Here is a 22964-nt window from a genome sequence, read left to right on the forward strand (position 1 = left end):
TTAAAAACGATCGCAAATTAGAACTTGTTTACCACGCATTTTCGCCGAGTCAGTGCCGCTCAAAGTGAAAAAGAAACTCCATCGCCAAGAACAATAAATAATCAAAGCGCCCAACGGCGGTGCGTGTCGAGAATTGTAGAGTGGAATTTAAAAAAAAAAAAAAAAAAAAAAACACCATTTCCTTCCCTCCCTCACTACCAGATAATTTTTTTTTCCTTTTCCTCCTTGTTGTCTAATGCGATGTGAATCACGGTCGTAGAGCGTGAAGTTTTAGCTTCGCGTGTGTGCTGGTGAATGGAGTTGCAAACGCATTCGGAATGGGAAAATGGTCCGAACAATTTTTTTTCTGAACCGAGAAAAATTTTTTTTGAAATAAATAATAACAAATAAAATATCTCTAATCCATTTTGATTTAGGCACTGCAGTTTTTAACCCTTACAACTGTAATAATGCGACCAGATCTTACTGAGGCTATTTCTTGTTTCATGAGACTTTCAGGTAATAAAAATATAGCAAAAGTATTACGTAAAAGTATTACGTTGATAGCTAGTTAGTTTTTAATAGTATGGCAATTATTTTACATTTCTGAAGGTATCGTCGCATTCTCTTGTGCTTGCTCTTGAGGCGTAAGCGGTAGCACATCCACCTAGCTGTTGGAAGATCCCTGGTTCGAATCCTGGAGCAGTATAGCAGATTTTTTATTTCCTACTTTTATTTTCTTTCTAATGCCTCTATTGTTTTGCTTAGAATTAATCTTAATTTAAAAGCTGTCCTATCTTCTCTTTGTTCACATTACAAATACTCCGCTCAGACCAGAAGGATTATGCAAATAGCTACAGAACTTTAAAGCTAGCAAGTCAGTCTGTTTAGAATGTGCGGGAAATTTCCGGAGGCATCATCGATTCTCGTTTAGCTCGAGGTTGGTAAAACCTTTTGAAGGAAATAGCTCAGATGGAAAACAAATGTCTTGTGTGAGAGGATTTGGATGGTTGCAAGTTTCAAGGCAGGTGGCAGGTCTGGTACGTGGTAAAAAATCCAGTATTGTGGAGAAACAACGGACCTTATCGTTATGCAGGAACTCACTAAGAGCGCATGAATAAAGTTTGTTGAATTTTAAATATGTATTGTTGCGCAATTTAATAGCTTTCAAGAAATCACTTGTTTACTATTCTCTATTATAAAATAATGAACATACGAAGTAAAAAATAGTTCTGGGTGAAGTATCGTTTGCACACGTTTAAGAATAACTTAAGCACTAGTCAGATATTTGCTACACGAAATATATTGTAGTGCCCCTGATGTACTAGTTTTAAAACGCTGTTGTATATATAGATGTTGACCATGTTCTAGTTAAATTGAGTGTCCTCTGCGACTAGTAACACTAGAGAAGAGTATAGCGAATAGACGCTGTTCTTCTTAAAACTGCAAAAACAAAGTCCAAAGGGTTAAAATACCCTTTTATTTAACTCAAATAATAATAATCACATTTGGCCCCTTCTCGGGCTTCCAGGAAAGCCTTCATTTGGGCTTTAACTTCAGATAGAAAACAAGCAACTAAACTAATTCTAACTATCTAAAATTTAGCCGAAGCTGCATAGAAATAGCTAACCAAGTTGGCCCTCGATTAAACCTCATCGGCGATTACTAACAGGTATGAAGAATACGGCCGAACGTAGTAATTGGTTTAAAGCAACGACATGATCAGAAGGCAGAACACGCTGTACTGAGAACGTCTGAGTTCTTCTATGCAAGAGACTGAAACTTTCCATTAAATATCGGTTCTACCTCATTTACATAAAACGTAATAATGAAAACTCAATTTGGCAGGGAATTGTAGGTGGCAAACAAGAAAATAAAGGGAATGCTTTAAAAATAACTATTATGAAATTAAAATAATCCGTACAACTACTTAAAAATAATTTTACAACCTATATTAACTTTAATTAAAATAATTCTACAACCTATATTAACAATCCGATTCTTACTCTCGGAACAGCAGTGTCCTTTAGTGAAAAAATACAGGCATGAAATATGTCCTAGTAGTGAATTTTCTAAATTCTAGCATTAAACACTGGAAGGAAAACTTGATTAAGAGTAATACAATTTAATGGTAGAACTGTGGGAATTAACTATTCACTTTCTTGCTAACTAATAATTAATGTTTTTCGCGTCTGTCTTCAATTCATTGATAAGATATACGCATAAGTATATGAGAACACAAACACCGACGCAATTAGGAAAAAAAATGCAGAATAAAGGTACAATACATCAACGTCATAATACATTGAAATTTTTAAGGATATGTTCCAAAGAATTTCAGAAGCCGCGTTTATATAAATAATTAGTAAATGTAGTAAGTTCACAAAGAATAAAATAATAAAATATGTAAATCAAAATATGCTAAATACAAATTGCAATCAAATTTTGACAGTGAAATTTCGAAGCTTATTCAACACTATGAAATTCTATTATCTTGCACGAAATCTTTTAGCTTTTTTTCATTGACATTTTTTTCTATCTTTGCAATTAGCTGTATTTAAGGTAATAGCAGACAGTAAGCAGCTATTCAAAATGGGACCCCATCGCATAATTTAATACATCAGAGAAGGATAATGCTTAATGTTACACTGGAAGAAAATAAACCGAAATACACGTGCAGACACCAATTTTGCTGATTGAGCAGGCATTCCAAATGAAGCGTGGAAGAGGAAATTCTCGTTTTTTTTTTTTTTTTTTTTTAATATTGCGTTCCCAAGAGAGGTGAAAGTATCACACTTGATAGGAATTAGTCATCCAATGAAAAAAATTACGCAAATCAGCAAATAAACAGTCGGTCAAAACAACTATTTTATTAATTTTTCCCCCACCAACTGTTAAGTAATTTAATTCTCGACGCGAAAACAAACTCTTTCCATTAATTAATCTGGAATTCCGCTTCTCTCTCTCTTTTTTTTTCACCCCTTTCATGAACACCTGATAGAAAATATTTTTAATAATAAGTTTTTTCCCAATAAAATGCAAACATACTTACACTTTTTAATTATTATGTTTTTTTTGGGGGGGGGCATTTGCAACTACTAAGCACATGTATTTTTAAACAAGTGCTTTTTTTTTAAATAATTTAAGCGCATTAATGTTTTACTGTTAAGACACTCGGCATATTTTTGGAGCGAGAAATATGAAAAATGAGTTTACCTTCAGGGGATTTCAACTGCTATCTGGACGTGCTACCATTTACACCGCAAGAACATACATAAAGAAAGGCGATAATTCCTTATGAGTAGTAGTTTCAGATTCGTTGCAACTGATCTAAATACTTATCTAAAAGATTGCAATATGCAAACTTTCTCAGAAATATTATCTGCAGATTGATTTTTGGGTACATAAAAAGAATCTGAGAGGGGGGGAAATGTTGAAAAAGTGACCGTGTTTCTTCTCTCCTCCCTCGTCACTCTTGAAAAAGACGGTAACAAACAGTAACAAAAGTGAAAACATTAAACCTAGAAACGCTTTTCATATTAATATATCGCACACATTTGTACTTGCGTAAGACATACTATTTACACTAAGACACTGATCTTATAATATTAAAGCACAGAATATATGAAATTTCCAATACTAAATGTAAAAGACGCAATTAACAATAATATCGAAATGTGTCCATAAAGGCTCTATCAAAACAATCACCTCAGATTGCAATGTACCGGCGTTTTCTCTAATTCTCGAAACATGTTTTAAAATGGTTTCTTCGAAACCCCTTCAGGACTTGTAATGAAGTTTCTTTTATTGCATCAATAGACTCAAAACGCTGACCAATAAAGCGGCAGTTTTAAATGCGGAAATAAGGGAAAATCACACAGTACTATACCAGGTAAACATGAAGGTAGTGGAGCTATACTTGTTGAGGTTTTTGCTAAAAATTTATAAACAACAGGAATACTTATAAGCAGGTATATTGCCTGGTGTACAATCCATGAATTATCTCGCACACAATTCACGTCGCTTAGTACGAATTACGTCATCGGAAATTTAATTAAAATTTTAATCCAGTTGGTTCATATAACTGATGCGCAAACTATAATAATAGGGGAGAGTTACAGAGAGGAGACGGGGAAAAAAGTATATATATATATATATATATATTTTTTTTTTTTTTTTTTTTTTTTGTTTTTTGGTAGCCCAAAAGAGCGGTAGCCCAGAAGAGCTATTAGTCTCAAAATGGTATTTTGCCTGAAAAGCCTTCAGATTTTTAGTCCAAAGGGGCTTTGTCCCTGAAGGACTATTGTTTTCGTTTTTGCGACTTTGCGTTGGTTCATTACAAATGTCTGTTTCACTTTTTAAACTGTTGCCACCAAATGTTAGAGTCCTGCATTATATTTGAAGAAATTAAATAATGAAAAATCTGCATGAATATAGGTATATTTCTCGCATTGTGATAAAACAACGGTACATAGAGCCATCGAATTTTGAATGACGTAATCCTACTACGAATATGAGCATGTGGAAGACCAAATTTGAAATTTGGAATTTGTTTTATTATCTATTTCCTATTTGTTTTATTATCTATTTCCTATTTTGTAAAATTTTAACGAATTTTTGATTAACAAACTCAAGGATTTCAAAGCGAGCAATGGCAATGTTGAATAGAAAAAACCTTTTTATCTTCAGCGCGTGAGACTGTGTATCGGAAATTCTAGAGATATGCTAAATTTTAAATTACTTTGCGATATTGCTCTTGAACTGAATTTTATGGTTTAAGTGCGTGAATGATATTTAATAAATGAAAGTAACACACAAAATGTCAAAAAAACGCCCCTTTGGACGTAATTTAAAATCTGAAACCTTTCAGATTTCTGGAAAAAGTTCGATAGTTTTGAAACAGCTCTGAAAGCGACGCGCCGCAAAAGCAAATGATCTTTCAGGATTGATTAACAAAATCCAATAATATAGGAACCTATTCAATAATATCCTTAATTATTGATTGACGATCGATTAAGCACTGAATTTCTGATAAACGTTTTTTTTTTTTTTATTTTTATTTTATTTTTTTTTTTTTTATTATTATTATTTATTTATTTTTTTTTTTATTAATTGAAGTGGATGGTCTACCATAACACAACTCTTCTTCCACGCATTCTCTGCCCTCCTTAAATGCCATTCAAAAATTCTTTTCTGATAAAGTGTAGATAAGAATTAGAATAATCAGTTAGAATAATCAAAGAGAAGATATGAAAAACTGGTTACGCTCTCTCTAGGATTCGAAATCTGGATCTTGCGACTGCCAGTTGGGCGTGCTACCAGTTACACCACAAGAACACGCAGTGGAGAAGGCAAAAATTCCCAAAAAGGATTGTCCTGAAAGGCTTTTTGCAATATTTCAAACATTTTTGTTGCATAAAATTCCATTCCAAAAACAAAACTTAATGCACATTCTTAGTTTAGTCACATTAGCCCTTTGGGAAATAGCAACAAGAAAAACTCTTTATTGATTAAACGTAGATTTACTTGCAAATGATTGGATTTGGATTATTCAATTATGGCAAAGCACATGAGGGCTATCTGCCTAAAGGGAAGGATGCCTTCGTGGAGGACTTTCTAAGGAAAACTGGCTCCTACACACGTTACACATGGGGAAAAACACGAAAACGCCCATACAGCCAGGCTGTTCGTGGGATTCGAACCTCGGACCGAACTACCAGTGTTCAGCGTCTTTACCGCTACTTGCAGATGAAGAAAGGAAAATACGGATTGTTGCCAGATATGGATGCAAGTCGTAGCAATGTCTGAAAAGTTTTTACAAACGATTTTTTGAACGTGCGAAATTTAGATGAATCATTCCATGGACTTCTTGGTCACAATGGCACACCCTTGTTTGTTACATTTCATAACGCTAATGTGAATATTATCATCTGAACAAAAAAATTTACTAATTCTTAAAAGATAATTTAAATGCGACAAAAAACAGCACTTTTGCATATTGAACAGGAAGGAAGATAGTAGGAAACACAACAATTGTTGCCTGAACAGCTCAAGTTATCAAAGGGGGGGGGAAGAATATGAATAAGTCTTATGCAGGGCGTTCCTTCCAAGAGCAGTTAAAAAGTGCCTCAACTGTCTTATGCCTGTTCACAGGCAACCAAGCGTGAAATTTTTTACAGGGAGAAAGAAAAGCGGTATTCCGACTTTATTCTTTTAAACATGTTGGAAAAAACGTACTTACTCAAGGCGGAAAAAAATGGGAAAAGGTGTGTTTCTTTTAAGAATCTTTGTTTTCAGTGTAAAGAAAGCAAAGAATAAGCAAACATTTTCTTCTGTCTTGACCGTGGTACCAGATATTGTAACTCTCATGGCAAAACACGGGTGTTTCTATTCGTTCTGAACTTTTCCTATTTATTTTATTTACAAGTTAATGAAAATACAGCCTTGCTATCAATCTCTTCATGGGAAATTCGAGTTAACGGGAAATTTTATTAGTTTTCCTAACTAGCATCGTCCTTTTCGTCCTTATTAACTTGCTTGTAAATGAATTTAATTTATATAATGACTGACCTTCCTATAACAAAAAATATCACGTCTACTTTTAAAGATATTAATACAGAAGCAAGCGTCTTTCATTACTTACGCACTAATAATATTTTAATTTTAAAGGTGTTAAAATTTCCATGACTTTTCAGGGAAAAAAAGATATACTCTGGTTTCGAGAATGTGTAAGACTTTTTCTCCTTGCTTCCAGCTGCCTGCGTGGTGTAACGATAGCACACTCGGCGGGTATTCTAGAGATCCAGGTTTGAGTCCCGGCGCAGGCATTGCACATTTTTTATGTCCCTCGCTCCAAAATAACCTAATGACTTTACAGTGGGGCCTGAACTAACAGGTGGTGGACAATAAAATTCTTCACCACCAGGATTTGGCGGCTGGGTAACCTAATCCGCAGTTGCCCTTTGGAAGGGAGAGTATGTAAGGTATTTTCTCCCTCCTACCAGCATGCCTTCGTCACGTAACGGTAGCAGCACACTCGGCGCGTATTGGAGAGGTCTAGGTTCGAGTCCAGGCGAGGGTCCTGCTCATTTTTCAAGTATCCTACTTAAAAAAAAAAAAAAAAAAAAAAAAAAAAGAAAGAAAGAAAGAAAGAAAAACCTAATGATTCTACAAATAAAATTAAGTTTTCCAGGAACTGAAAAGGAGATTTGAAATCTTTAGACGCTGATCGGCTCAGTACCAAAAAACATTAATATAGAGTTCCTTCCTTTCCTCAAAATGATAGTCTTATTTAAACAAGAATTTATCAGATAAACTTTACTATCGAATAAAAATGAAACGCCTCAGATGCAATTTTTCCATAAAGTCATCTGCATCTTGTAAGAGTTTTAAGTATCTGTTTAGTCCAAAGGGGCTTTGTCCCTGAAGGACTTTGTGCTCGTTTTGCGATTTTGCGTTGGTTCACTATAAATGTCCGTTTCACTTTTCAAACTGTTGCCACCAAATGTTAGAGTCCTGCATTATATTTGAACAAATTAAATAATGAAAAATCTGCATAAATGTATGTATATTTTTGGCACTGTGATAAAACAACGTTACATAGAGCCATCGAATTTTGAATGACGTAATCCTACTGCGAATATGGGCATGTGGAAACCCAAATTTGCTTTATTATCGATTTCCTATTTTGTGAAATTTTAACAAAGTTTTGATTAACAAACTCAAGGATTTCAAAGCGAGCAATGGCAAAGTTGTACAGGAAAAACATTTTTATCTCTAGCGCCTGAATCTCTGTATCGGAAATTCTAAAGATATGCTCATTTTAAAACTATTTTGCGATATTGCTGTTGAACTGAATTTTATCGTTTAAGTGCGAAGAACGTGTTAATAAATAAATACAACACAAAAAAATGTTATAAAAACGCCCCTTTGACCGTAATTTAAATATTTTTTTTCTCCCTGTAAGATCTGTGAGTATCAACTCGTAGTACCATAAACACAGACAGATGTCTTATTTTTAAAAAAGATTCTCATTTCGAGTTCAAGAGCTCTGGGCTTTAAATAATTAAGTATCTAGCAGTCTGCAGTTTAATCTGAGAATACATTTCTCTGGTTACAAAAATTAAATCAACATTCGGGAAAAAAAAAAAAAAAAAAAAGAATACACTAAAAAATAAACATCATTAGAAATGAAAAAAACTATGCTGAGTTAGCAAAGAACGGCATCAAAGAACAAAATTTATAAAATAACTTGAATAATGTCATTGACTTCAGCTTCCGTAAAAGATTTTTACGACTTTTTATTTTTTACTGCACAGTACTTTTATATTCCAGATTGAGCATAACTCGATTAAATATATTGCTGTGGATAAAAACAACTTCGAAATATTACATCATCATCATCATCATCACTGTTATTATCCCACGTATATTTCTTTCCCGCATTTTGAATAACAGTTTTGTTTCAAGTTAATGGTTTATGATAGAAATTACATTATCGTTCAATAATAACGATATTAACTTTTTATTTTTAAAGAAGATCGGGTTAATTTGAAGTTCGGTTAATACTCCATTGATTAATCGGGATTTGACTGTGTGTACCAAACAGCGTTCCGCAACAAGCAATATTCACGCTTTTTACTTTTAGAGTGGGTCCTGTTAACCCGAAACCTGGCTAATACGTTAGGAAGCTAAATGTATGTACTAAACAGAAAACACACTGCAAGAATACAATACACTATACAGTACATTTTATTATTATTATTTTATTCGATGTGTTTAATGCCTTATTGTGTACAAGTTATCAATTAAATTTACTATACCTAGTAAATACATGACATGGCCACGGTATATATCTACGTTCGATATTACGTACAGCTTTATGTAAGTGGGGTGGGCTTGAATGCATTTTCCACATACATACTGTGCGTCGTATTTGAATTTTTTTTTATTCATACGTCAACAAAACACGACTTTCAGAAAAGTACCACTAATCAAATGTTCCTGTATATTTATTATGAAGCCATTCACGTCTAAAAAGGATAAATTAAGATCTGAAATGGCAAATAAGCTATTTACCAAAGCAATTATTTGTTGACTTTTTTCCCTCCTTTGGTGTCTTCCCTCGCTTGCATTATGCTCAGCTCACATGATCAACCAACCGTGCAAATGGCATGTATTCCTGTTGGTTCTGTTCCGAAGACCAACGGTGGACAGTCTGTATCCCAAAGATAAACGGAATGTCATAAAGCTTTTAAACTTGGATTCCGATTCTGCCCGATAAACATCACAGAAAAATCGCTTCTATCATAGTGGTTTACTGAATTAATGCAAACTTCGATACACTTGTCCCCCTCCGAATAACAAAATAACGCATAGTTTTCTAAACATTGTTTACATCCTTACGATTTGTACTTAGTAAGGCTTCACTGGACACATTACATTTGTATGATCGACAATACATAGAATTTACATTGCACAGGACTATACGATCGACGCGACTAAAATGATTTAATAATGAATAAACTCATTAATGCACATTTACCACTTGCCAAAGTCGTCACATGCATACATGCGATCGACACTGCAGAGAATTCACTTGATAAAACATCGACGCAGCGTACAATATATACTAGCATAGAGTGGACATTTCCATAACATAGCCAAAGAACGTAATAATTAACAATGGCGCATAATCCAGAGGCCAACAATTTTGTTAAATTGTCATTTTTAGCGTATTTGTATAGGACTGACACCTACATAGACTCGAAATTGGTTTTTGAGCTGCCGTATCGATCTTGTGTCGGCAGAGAGGATGCGTTTGCAGCGTCTATCCTAAGCCGCATTCCCGTTGCACTTAATACTCATTATAGCGTCTTTTTTTTTTCTGTAGGATGCGTGAGATCATTACAATGAGCTTTACCGGCTTATTATACGTAGTGCCGATCCTGACATGCATTCCTTTTTAGGAGACAAAACTATTTTTGTAACAACCGATCACTAACAGCATTTAACTTCTACAGTTAGTCGGCCACACGATGTAGTGTTTAGGGAAGCCTACTGCGGTACCGAAGGGCTCAGACTCTAATTTCGGAGAAGGCATGGATGTCTGTAAATATATAATCTCTTTGTGGCATGAGGGGCACTCTAAATATATGGCGAGCCGAATGTCTACTCGTGGGGTTTGTTGGGAGGGGAGAAGGTTTGGAAACCCTCGAACCCCCAGTCTGGGGTGTTTTCCCTCAAAATCGGGGTGGAAGAAGAAGTCCAGCCTCCTTGAGGCTCTGGCAAACATTCTTCCACAAAATACATGCACAACAACATTTACAACTAAAAACACAGGCTTTCCCACCTCGTATTCAATCCTCCACCCACACATCGTTCCCATCTTTCACATCAAAAAAGTAATCTCAAGTGAAGCACGCATGATAATTCCCCCCCCCAATCCTCCAAATGGAATTACCTTAGTAAAAAACAAAACAATTCAGAAACTTACATCTGTAACTAATCTCCATAATATTCAACATAACATACGTCTGAAAGAGATCAATATTTATTTGATACTGATTTTACGAACATTTATTAATTGTATGAAACTTCTGACGAAAAGGAACTCGTTTTAGTGTCCCATAAAATGTATAGTGTTTTCACAAAAAAAAAAAACCTCTCAAACTATGACCGAATTTTTCGAATCCTTAAATGTAATTTACACTAACATCAACCCGTCCCAGTTAATTTCAGTTTCTTCTGGACTGTTAATTAACCCTAAATTACATGAATATTTATTTGGGCACCGAAGCTATGAGTGTTGAAATTATTTCTTTTTCCCTCCGATGGATTCATTTTTTCTTTTATTTTTTATCGTCTATCGCCGACTAGGTCACGTGACTGGCGGCAGAGAAGGAATGTAATACACTTCTTTTTTAGTTAGCTTGAGGGCGACGCCTTGAAATGATCTGTTCTTGGCCGCATAGCGGTAATTGTTCTTGATAAACGAATATTGGCCCTATGATGGGAAAATTTATAATATATCTATGATTTTGCTTTCAATAATGTAAATAATGTACATAAGCTCTTCATTAAATGTTTTGTTTTTATATAAAAAAGTAGAATCGTGAATTCGTGAGCATAAACGTGACAATTTTTATATACAATGAGCTATTAAAAAAGCTCCTCAGAGAAAGAGAAAAATATTTAAATGTCTTGTCTTGTGCACTATGTAAATGTCTTGTTTTTAGAGTGTTTAATAAGTTATTTATCGCTTGTTGTTATTGGCAACAACATGCATTCAGTGATAACTCATATCTCACTACTACCACTTTAATAGTAGGAATTTCAAAAAAGAAAATATATTTCTAAACCAGTTTGATGCACGTAAACTTTTTCCAATAAAGGCAGTTTTCTTGCCTCATCAAGTAGACCTTTTTTACCGAAAAAAGTTATTCCACACATTTTGTTTTCTTCTTCCATAATAGTAAATTCCGTACTCTGCCATATTTAGTCACCTCTAACAGCAATTTCATTTTAGATTCCTGCTCTTGACATTCTGCACGCATTTTCTGAGAGTCTAGCACAGGTAGTTTCACTTGAAGACCTTTTCTGGAATAACGTAACGGCATTCATTTCAGAAACAACAAGATTTACCATGCCATCAATTGTTTTCATGAATTTGTTCTGTATGTCATAAATTCCATCACTCATCCCCACTTTCATCGTCATTGCCACTAGGCACTTATACCGTAAAACAAATTTTCATTAATATCAATTCCACTAACTGCTTTATATTGGGGAAAAAGATATTCCACTAACTGACTATCTTTTTCCCCAATATAAAGTGTTTCACTATTTATTTTCTTAAACTTAATTATATAAAACTCATACAAAATGCATAAAACCATAGAAATAACATGAAATGCATGAACAATGAACCGTCATTTGATTTATAGAAGTACCACCAGACTCTCACTGAATGCTTGATGTTTCTAAACAGCAGCATCAAACATTCAGTGAGCGTATGTATTTTTCATACACACGGAGAGATAGTCAAAAATAAAATTGTCGTTTCTGTATTTATTTTCGTTTCAACCACATATATATGGTACTAAAATAATTTTTAAAACAGCAAAATTTATGTACATTCTGCAATATATTACGAATATAATATATATAATTTGGTAACAACTGGCTATCAAGCTACTCTACATTTTTTTCCAAATATTTTGCAACATCTGTGAATGTAACTAAGAGCTACATGCCAAGAGCTCGTATGAACGTTCACTAGATGCAGTATCTTCAATTGAAACGAAGTAGGTGGCTGTGAAAAGTAATCCGAATTTATGTTGATTAGCAACATTCTGCAAATTCTCATAAAATATCCTCAAGAAGTATTCTCGACAACGTACGTAATCCATTGTCGCCAGAGTAGTATGTCAATTTGCCACAGCAGTCAGTCAACAAAGTCAGATTAAATCCTAATCACTTTCCAATCGCTAAAGCATTAAACATCACAATGTCAAAACAGCTAGTCAACAAGTCAAATTAACCGGGAAAAAGTGGAATTTTGCTTTTATTCCGTGGTAAAATTACTCCCCTATGTACACCGCATAGAAGGGAGAAAGGAACTTCAGAAGAAACTATTATTTGGTGTTCTGCACTACGATAAAGAATATCAGAATTGACCTTAACATTATTGCGAACGATAGAATCCAAGCATGCGAGGTTTCTATCACTACATAAGGAAAGAGTTTGCACATTGCTATGCATAAACGCTTCTTGGAGCTCCTTCACGGTTTATGATTTATTTATATTTGCATTCACTTGCAGCTTGTCATCAGAAACTTATTTCGAATGACTTACCATTACAGGCTTATAAATTCACTCAGCCATGCGCAAGATTACATCATTATACCTTTACCCATTAATCATATCATACTCTGCTATTTTGTTATTTATATTTAGTTGCACATGGCCATACTCTTAGGCATTCTAATTTCTAAATTCTGTCATTAGAGGTACCATGATCGATTGCTAATGATCCCCTTGTTAAGATACTGTCATCCTTGCGCAGAGGCCATGCTAATCTTCTCTGTATCGTTCCAGTTTTAGCATATGTACTGCCGAAGCAAGCATATGTATGTTCTTTCCTATGCGTATCCATCAAACTTGATGCCGCTCTTGCTACTAACACTTCCAATCTGAATATAATCTAAACAAAGTTCACGAATATCACCGTGACCAAAAAGTAAAGGGTGCATTATATTATTCCCCCAACTCCTGTAGGCTTGTTTTTGTTACCAGTCCTCTCGATTTGAATGTAATCTTGATCAAGTCCATGAACTTTATTGTCGCCAAGAGATAACAGTTACGTTGTATACTGCCCAACTGTTCTTGTAGACTTGTTATTGTACTCGTCACTAATCCTCTTAATCTTAATATGATCCAGAATCGGATTATCGTGGTCAAGAAGGAAAAGGTACCTAGCTGTTGTCGTTGGGTAAGGAGTTCGGCATCTTATACGGGAGAGTATGAGTTTGTCCAGCTACATCCCAATCTTGATGGAGAGAACCACGATGAACGAATCCAAGGGTCTTTTACCACTTTTCTCTACCTCTTCTACATTCCAAGGGTCTTCTATTTCTTGAAGGGACGGTATTAGTGCCCCCATGCCATAAAGACAATACGTGTTTACAAGCATCCACGCTCTCTCCGGGATTCGAACTCTGTGATACGGTAGCTGGCATGAGGGTTTTATATACGTTAATAGCAATCATTCTTTAGCTTATCTTGTGATTTCGCATTCTGAATTTCGCTTTAATGAAGGTAAAAAATTCAGTTTAAAAATTCATAGGGTTTGTTTATTCTAGAGCTCCAAGTAAGTTCGCTACATGTATACACCACTAGATATGGGCATCCGCAGGCGGAACGGCAAATAAATTAAGAAAAGCTGACTTAGAGCAAGGCAATATTTGCCTTCACTGCCAGTTGTTAATTCTGGAACGACCAACACTAATTTTAGAGATTACGTAAATTTTCTTTAAAACGTGAAGGGAAAAAAAAAGCGAAGGTCGATTACTTTCATTCCTGCACAGACGTCTTGACGGAGGTCGCGTGAGAATCCATTCTCAAGACTTCCGGAGCCCATTGAAGTCACTTGTTTGGTTAAAGAGGAGAATGCTCTCATCAGGCACAGACTGTTTGCTTAGGTGTTCAAACACCTGGGTATTATCTCTGTCTAAGGGTATGAAAGTACAAATGCGCAAGCTTCTTTTAGGGAACAAAACTTCCTTTTTTTGGGTGGGGGGTCAATATTGCTTAGCATTAATTGAATAAACTGCATATACAGTTTTGAAGAATTTGGCTGGTGGGTAATTACAAAGCTACATCTAAGGTACACAAGATAGTTGCCCATAAAATTTAAAACAATCTGAGCGCATACTATTCTTAGTCCTTTTATAAGTATTTATTTCTTTCCGACGAAACTACTTCGTCGGACTGATAAAAGCAAGCAGCATAGCATAGCTAGAAGGGAGAAGTACTATCGGAAATGGCTAGAATTTGGATGTATGGATAAAATACGGCACAATTCTGACGTTCTTTCCTGTGGATCATAACTGGAGAAGAAGGTGATCCCTGAATTATACCTAAAAGATTCGTAATTTAACAAATTCCAATCCGTCTGAAACGACAGTTATTGCTTTAGAATATTAGGGAGCGTTGGCACAAGGATTTTACGTCATAACCAGCACAAGCTGAATTTCCATTGCTAGGTAACCAGCGACTGCTACGTCGCGGAAATTGATATAAAGATTTTATCTGAATGTTCTAACTATTCCACTTTATGTCACACTGATATAAAAACCGATTAACTATAAAGAAGCAAGTATGATATGCCATTCAGTCTACGACTTCGTTGAGTTAACTGCAGAAAGACGTATGCTCACCTTTCTTTTTCCCAACTGGATACGACTTAAAACTCTGATCTTCAGGTGTGAAAGAGTTGATGAATTTTACGCCGTAAAACTGACAAGACTCATGACTAAGCCATCATTGTGGCAGCGCTCATTTAAGTAGCGTTCTGACGGCGGTATAGCTATCACAACTATTGCAGTAATAAGCTAGCAAATCTCTTTAGCTCAGTCCACACCAGAAAAACAGGGTTTAAATGCTTGCTATCCAATCGAGGAAGGTAAAGTTGTGCATGACTGAATGTGAAGTGACTTAGTAAAACCGTCAACCGAACGTGAATTCCTCTTTGCTTCGTTGTGACTGGTCGGTTTTATACCAAGTTGGCATAAAGTCGAAAAGCTAGATCATTTAGTTAAAATCCTTAAACCAGTTTTTGTGGCGTAGAAAGGTCTGGTTACCTAACAAAGAAGCTCGGTTTATAGCTCTTACGATCGCAAAGCCCTCGTCTGAACAACGGACAAAAGGCGAATTTCAGATTGCACTTGAATATCACAAATTCAGTTTGCTCTATGAAAACATACAATTTTCTGATTATTACCTAGCATTTTATGCTAGTCATAGCAATTATACTTGTGTGTAGAGATGCTAATATTATTCTTTTAAGAATGTAACAATTTTCAGAGACAATACATGATCATTTATACACAAATTCTTTCCGAATTAGAATCGATAAAGGAAAATATCTTTGTTCATGAATTTATAATGCAAAGATAAATAGTTCATGAATGAAGTGATTTTTTTTCCCGTATAAAGGACATTTTCCTTTATTAAGTCATCCACGATGGCATCCGTTAAGACAGTTAGCACTCACATGCTTTGCTCTAATCAGTTATTATCAGAAAGACGAAAGTTTATTAAATATCTTAAAAGAATCTCTTACTTTCATAAACACGAAACGTGAACTAATAGTCAAAGACTGCATAGTTATACTCGTATTTAAATCTAAGATGGCTCAGAAAACTCTAACCAGGGTATCAGTTTGAATGTCGACATCAAATAACGCAAAACCGAATAATTACAAACTGAACCGAGTTGGCAGAAGTAAAGGAGCGTAGCCTCTAGAGGCAGAAACACGCTCTGTCTTACAGTCCAAAAACACTCAGCTTAGATACTTTCTGTCTCAATTTACATTGTGTTGAGGAAAGGAGATGTTATACTAGTAAAGATCTAAATCATAATAACTGGTTAGTTTCAAATAATAACTGTCCAAGTTTACATTCATAGGATTGATATTACATAGAATCAACACTGCATAACGTCGATACGACGTAGAAGTGACATCGGCATACTATCCATGCACTAAAAAGGAAATTTCGATAATGATCTAATAATAAATAAGAAGATTAATGACTTTATTATTTGTACAGACTTGCCTGCATATTGCGTAGTGCGACACCAACGACACCGTCAACACGACATAGAATTGACATACGCACAGGGCAGATACTGCGTAGAATCGATATGTGTAGGATCAACATCAGAATAAGATGGAACGGCAGTAAGAAAGATACTGCATATAGTCGACAGTGGGATACCGTAGACGAAGTTTAAAATTAGTAACGGCACATTATTAAGAGGGAAATAATTTTTATTAAATTATTATTTTTACTTGTTCTTACATAGTACCTGCATAAGATCGACAACGGCAAATGATCGAAATCGGTTTAGGGGCCTGCTGTCGGCAGAGAAGCTGTCGATCCTACCATCCAATTTCCCATATTTTATGATAATTGCTAAATCCGATTCATTTTCATCGCGCTCTTAAGAGCGGATTGGACTGGCTTATTTAATTATGACCAAGCATATAGAACCGAAACTTAAGAAACAACGGTCGTATCCATGAAATGAATCCAGCAACGGATCTTCCTCTGCACACGGAAAAGAAACACTACAAGAAACCTACCAACAGGCTTTGGCGTGGCCAAACGCTGAATTTTGAGTTATGTCAATGTAGCTGACTGTCAAACTACTGTTTCGCTTCTGGTGTTCTTATGTAGTATATAAGTAGGGTGTTACGGAGCCAAATCACCTTTTCGTTATTTGAATATTCCGTCATCGCCATAGCTTGTCGTGGTTTGTAGGAAGGGGGATGGTAAAGCAGTGATAAAAAAAGTCTTGAAGCCCTAAAGAAAAGATGTCTTTCAGGGATATCTGAAGCTCATTTGATTTGTTTCCGTAATTAATGAAGTTACGAGGAATTACAGGATAATTCTGTAGGCTGCCGAAAATCTGGGCCTCTTGGACTGGAACTGTGGACATAGGAAGTAATCAGGCTCTATTAATGAGGTCCTGCGGAGTCCGCGTACGGCAACTTTCATGTGCGCTTGCAGGAAAGCTCAGATGCGAACGGAGACTATCATCTTGATGTAAATTAAAATAAGTAAGCTTGTAATATGTAAATAATAAATTATTTTCGACGTATTTATAGACTTTCGTCTATTTTCACCAATTTTTATATATTGTCCTATCACCATTTCAGACGTGTTAATCGATTCACCACCACCTTGTATGATGGCATTCTTCTAGAGCAGGGTTTCTTAAACTTTTTTCAATCGCGACCCCTTTTTTATCACTGAGATTTTTTTTCGCGACCCCTGGACCCCATAATATTTACGAACATTTTGTGGGACCCCGTCAGCATTGCAGAAATCCGACACATGCGTGAGTGAAACCGTCAATTTTTTCACTTGTACTGTAATATACTATTGCAGTTAGGTCCTTGACTTTAATTTCTAATTTTAAGAGATAGAACAATGTGAATATTTCAAATAAGCAACAGACGAAATGACAGCGCCACGTGCAAAGAAAGTAAAATGAACGTTTATATTATAAAAAGAATGCGTCGAAACGTTTTTGTTTTTCCTTTGTCTGTATTGTCTTATCTTTATCTATTTTTGGATACATTGTGTAAAAATATTTCGTAATTGTAAAGTTATTATAAGTTAAAGAAATATCCAAACTGCTAAAATTTTTGGCGACCCTTTGCTGCAGGTGCCGTGACCCCCATGGGGTTCGCGAACCACAGTTTAAGAAGTTGCGCTAGAGTATATTGTGTCGCTTCTTTAACACATTTTTATTACATTAACATTTCAATTTGAATTGCCTTCAATTTTGCGAAATTGAACACTACTCTTTTTACAAACTGCAACGTTAAAACATAAAAGTACAGGAATTTTAGCAAAATTGAACGTGATGCGTGCACATGTACTGTTGGTGGGGACAATCTGCAGCACACCAAAGTCGTCCAAAAACTGTCGTAGCAATTTTATCTCGGCTTTCCTCCCTCCTTTCATTATTTTTTTTTATCTCGCACGGCCCTACCAGAAATGGAGCATAAAGAGAGGAAACTAATAATTTATCTCTGCACCAAATATCGGAAGCAATGGCCGACCAAATCGTCCATCGTTGACCATTGCTTCTGAATTATCGTTGCGCAGCACACGCCGGAAGTCGCGAAGCGTTACAGCATAGCTTCCGATTCTTGAACTATTTTTAAAAACGCTCGCAGGGGATCTGGCCAATCTGAATGCGAAGATTAATTCTGCAGCCGCCCCACCTTATTTCCCATATGAACCCACCTGCAGAGTGCTTTCATTTGTTAATATTAAAAATATAAATGGCCCTTATGATAGACAAGAAAATTCATATTAATAATAAATCACCATATTACGTAACTTAATTATATACAGTTAACTAGAAGGGGGATATTATACACAGTTAACTAGAGTTTCTTAAACAAAAATTCGTTAAAGTGTTTCAAAATATGAAATCGATTATAAAACAAATTTCAAAATCCATAGGCTTTAGGTACCGTTGTTTTGTCACAATGCGAGAAATATACATACATTTATGCAGATTCTTCATTATTTAATTTCTTTAAATATAACACAGGGCGATAATATTTGGTGGCAATAGTTTGAAAAGTGATACAGACATTTACAGTGAATTGACACAAAATGCCAAAACGAAATTAATAGCCCTTCTGAGCTAACGCTCCTTTGAGCTAAAAAGAAAAAGAAGACATTTAAGTTTGACTTCTTTAATCGGGTTGATGCGGCCATTTTTCAAGGTCCGTTGACAATAAATCAATATATATTTCCTTCAACATGTTGACTGCATGGAGGTCACCAGTGGCCAGCACTCCCCTTGGCTACAGCACCGTGGGGGGCCACCGGTGACCGGCGACCCGACCAAATATAAAATGTATAATTAGAGTAAATATCGATACTGATAAATTTTTAAATAGTACCATTGTTACTATAATGGTTTGAAAAATAATAGATCGCAAAATTAAATAATAAATCGCAAAAATAATCTACAGCACCTCGCAGGTCACCGGTGACCTCCACAACGAAAGGTGCATTAAACACGAACCCCCCTTTTCCTCTGTAGATATTATTTCAACATTATATAAATCGCATAATAAAAAAATTCATATTAGCGCCATCGGCAAACCACGTAAAATGCGCGTGGCAGTCAACGTGTTAATGCCGTTTACGATTTAGTTTCTTCACTTCTGATGAAAACTGAAAATAACGGAAATTTTTTGGTCTTCCTTTATTTACAGTGTGTTCTTTTTATTTCAATTTCTGATTATAAATTACGTACTTTCGCAGATTAAAGTGCTTGAAAATAAAGGTTAACAGTTTTTCTCGGATTAACACTGTTTTTCTGTTAACTTGGGACATCAGGGATTCCCAATGGGCTCGATATTGACCCCCGAGGGTCAATGGAATGTTAAAGGTTCAGTTATGATCAAGACGTTGATAACCAACTATGCACTGGCAACTTATCAGCATAATGAAGAATTAGTAAAATTCAGAAAACATATTCTAATCATCTTATACATACTGATTGTTCAAAGCCAGACAAAGCAAACTGCAAGAAAGATACATCAGTCTAACTGAAGCTAGAACGAGTATTTTCGGTTTTCCTTTCTAAAATTCATTTGTTTATATCGACACTGAATAGTTAAGAATTCCATTACTTTGATAATTTAATGTGACAGATAGCCGTTATATGTCTCTACACAAAACATTGCTTCCAAATATACTTTAAGAATAGTTTTTCGAATAATTTTACCTTTTCAGCCTTACAATGCATATCACGTTTTTTAAAATGTTCCTCGCATTTTCTAAAATGACAAAAACTTTAGTTAACTGAAATGCTGCATCGGAAACGTTGTTCCTTAAACATGTAAATAAGGAACAGTCAGTCCTATTCTATTAGAGACTACGCATTCTACAGCCGTTAGAACATACTTTTAATAAGGTTCGAACCTACTTTGAATACCTTTACAACGCACTCTTTCGAGTGGTCTTTCTCATTGTATTTGAATGTTTTGCATAATTAATAAGATAGCTTTTTACTGTAAGTTATTTTTTATATAGCTATTCCAATAGAAAATGAATTCGATTATTCTTCTAAATGATATCATACGTTGTAATTTAATTTGCATAATCATTCTTTTTTATTATATTCAATACGCCTAGTATAAAGCTTTATTTCATCAAATTAAAATCTAGTTGCCATCCTTTAGAAATAAAATTTGAAAGCTTTGCCGTTGTTTAATTTTTCATTAAATATGTCAAAAATAGAAATTTTTGACTAAGCTAGCTGAACAAACTCATTACTTTTAATAAACATTAGAAAAGGGAGTTAGTTACAATTCTATGTATACTTGTATAATCCGGTTTCACTGTACTCACTGCAGTCTGGATTAAAAATTTCAAAACAAACTAAATTTAAATTGAGAAAAATAATAATCAATTTTAAGAAAACTTATAGACTTATTTTTAGTGCAGAAGTGATCTTTTTATTTCATTATATAATCAAATTTTGTTTTTGTAAGATTTTAAAATTATGCGATAGGATGTATATTTCAGTTTTTCTGAAGTTCTCCGTTGTTTATGTATGTACCTATGCTCAGGCCTTTTGTTCTGTCTGTAGCGATAGCTAGACAACAGAACAAACTGTTCAACTGTTGTTAACTGTTGTTCAACAGCTAAACAACATTTAAACAACTATCATTATCATCACTATTAATAGCTAATCAACTACAAAAAATGGAATGATTGAAACTTTGTCACAGCATGCTGTGAAAACGGATTCCAACCCTGAACGTAGCTTTACATTCCGCTGAACGATAAACGATTCGTTGCTACAAAGAAATGTCTGAAAAGAAAAAAGCAAAAGAAACATCTAAAGACATCGATATATCAATTTTTATAAAATGAAATCATTTTTATAAGCATTTAGGGTACTATTCGGTTTCGAGGGCCGTAAAAAATCGCCAAACTATTGTTGATGCTAATGCTGCCAAAAATAATTGCGGCAGCTCTAATAATTGCGGCAAGAAAGGAAGTATAATAGTAAATAACTATCTAAGATTGATGTTTTAATTTAGATGAAAGGTTAATTTCATGTAATACTTTTTTATTATTATAATTTATGTGAAAAAGTCTAAACATGACTGAATGGAAGCATAAGAGTATAGATCATTATTATAATTTATATAAAAATTGCTAAACATAACTGAATGGATGCCTGCATCGCTATTTCGCTACCGACTTATCGCTAAAGCATAATTTCATCTCGTTGGTTGTTCAAACGTAATTTTCTATAATGAATGATGCCTTTTCTTTGAAAATATTCTCGGTAAAGTGCAGAATCGCTCACTTATTTGTTTGCCGCTTTTTACAAGGATGAAAACAAATGGATTTTTGTCAATTTTCTTTTACTTTTTAAGTGAAAATAGGTCGATGTGTACATAGTTAATATCAAGGGTGTGCGCAGTGCCATTTTTGTGCAATTCTGGGAATTTTTTAATAGGTCGATGTGCACATGAATACCGAGTATGTGCAATTCTTAAAAACACGTCAAGTAGTGGGTAATTCTGCACTTTACCCAAAATTCTATTGTCGACTTTTCGTCATGGGCAATTCCCAAATTGTTAAATCCATAGGATATCAAAAAAGGATTTAAAAATTAAACTATTATTTCAATGGCGTCTTAAGAAATATAGAACTATATAAACTTACGCAATCTGCAATCAACGCGTACTCTAGATTTGGCGCGCTGTTAATTGGGTGCGTTTGCTAGATTTGTCGCTTTTGTGCATACATTTTCGCTACAATTTTTTTACGGCTCTCGAAACCGAATAGTACCGCATTTAGTTTAGTCCGATTTCAGGTGGACCGATTAGCCACGCTATATGCGAAGTATTACTGTATCTGTATAAAGTAAACCTGTGTGAAAGACTTTTGTTTCCAATGTAAGTTTAAATTGTAATTTGTTTTTAATCAATTTCAAATCCATATGAATTTCTTTTCACCATTGTTGGGTAATTTGGTGCTTTTTTTTTTTTTTTTTTTACTTTAATTTTTGAATTATAGTTTATTTTGAACATAATCAAATTCATATTAATTGTATTTCACTGTTATCGAGTTATTTCGTTAAAGACAAAATGAAAATGTAGATTGACGGCTCTATCAAGAAGAGAAGTGTGCTAAGGCAAGTATAACAAGTTATCGATAGATGTGCAACTAAACTAAAGAAATCGGATATTCTGGAACAGTTGTGTGTATAGATAACTTGGAGAAGAGAAAAACTGCTAAGTCCAAGCCCAAGTTGCTACAAGTCCGGTTAATTGGACTTGTTCCGAAAGTGTATGTGTGTGCGTGGGGGGGGGATTTTTATCTAGAAGTCTAGTATTTTTTATTTCGTCTTCCGTCGACTGAAATTGGACATCATCTTTTTAAAAGGGGTCGAGACAATAAAAGGGTAGGAAATTCCAGGTGTACATCGTTCTCAGTACTATTACGCTAGTAAATAGGAAGTTGACTCATAAAGAAATTAACAAAAATATTTAAATAGTAAAATCTTGATTAGCAAAGATTTTTTAGCAGTATTTGAGTTTTCATTAAAAAGCATAAATCTGATTTATATCAAACATAATGAACTTAGCAATAAGATTTTAACAAAGGAATTCTGTTTTGATTTATAACATTTGGTATAACTAC

General features: G+C 34.7%; 1 protein-coding gene and 1 non-coding gene across 4 annotated transcripts in view; both read right to left on the bottom strand.

The window, feature by feature from the left end:
* The window catches only part of LOC118195739 (uncharacterized), a 482995-nt gene that overhangs the window by 426988 nt on the left and 33043 nt on the right, over positions 1–22964 (bottom strand). The gene's annotated exons all lie outside the window — the stretch shown is intronic.
* On the bottom strand, positions 13002–13107 carry LOC118191890 (U6 spliceosomal RNA). Its single transcript, XR_004758691.2, has one exon. It is a non-coding gene; the product is annotated as a U6 spliceosomal RNA (small nuclear RNA).

Source organism: Stegodyphus dumicola, chromosome 12 (assembly GCF_044657685.1).
Source record: "Stegodyphus dumicola isolate Sdum_Otavi_A_Nest chromosome 12, ASM4465768v1".
NCBI classification, from domain to species: domain Eukaryota; kingdom Metazoa; phylum Arthropoda; class Arachnida; order Araneae; family Eresidae; genus Stegodyphus; species Stegodyphus dumicola.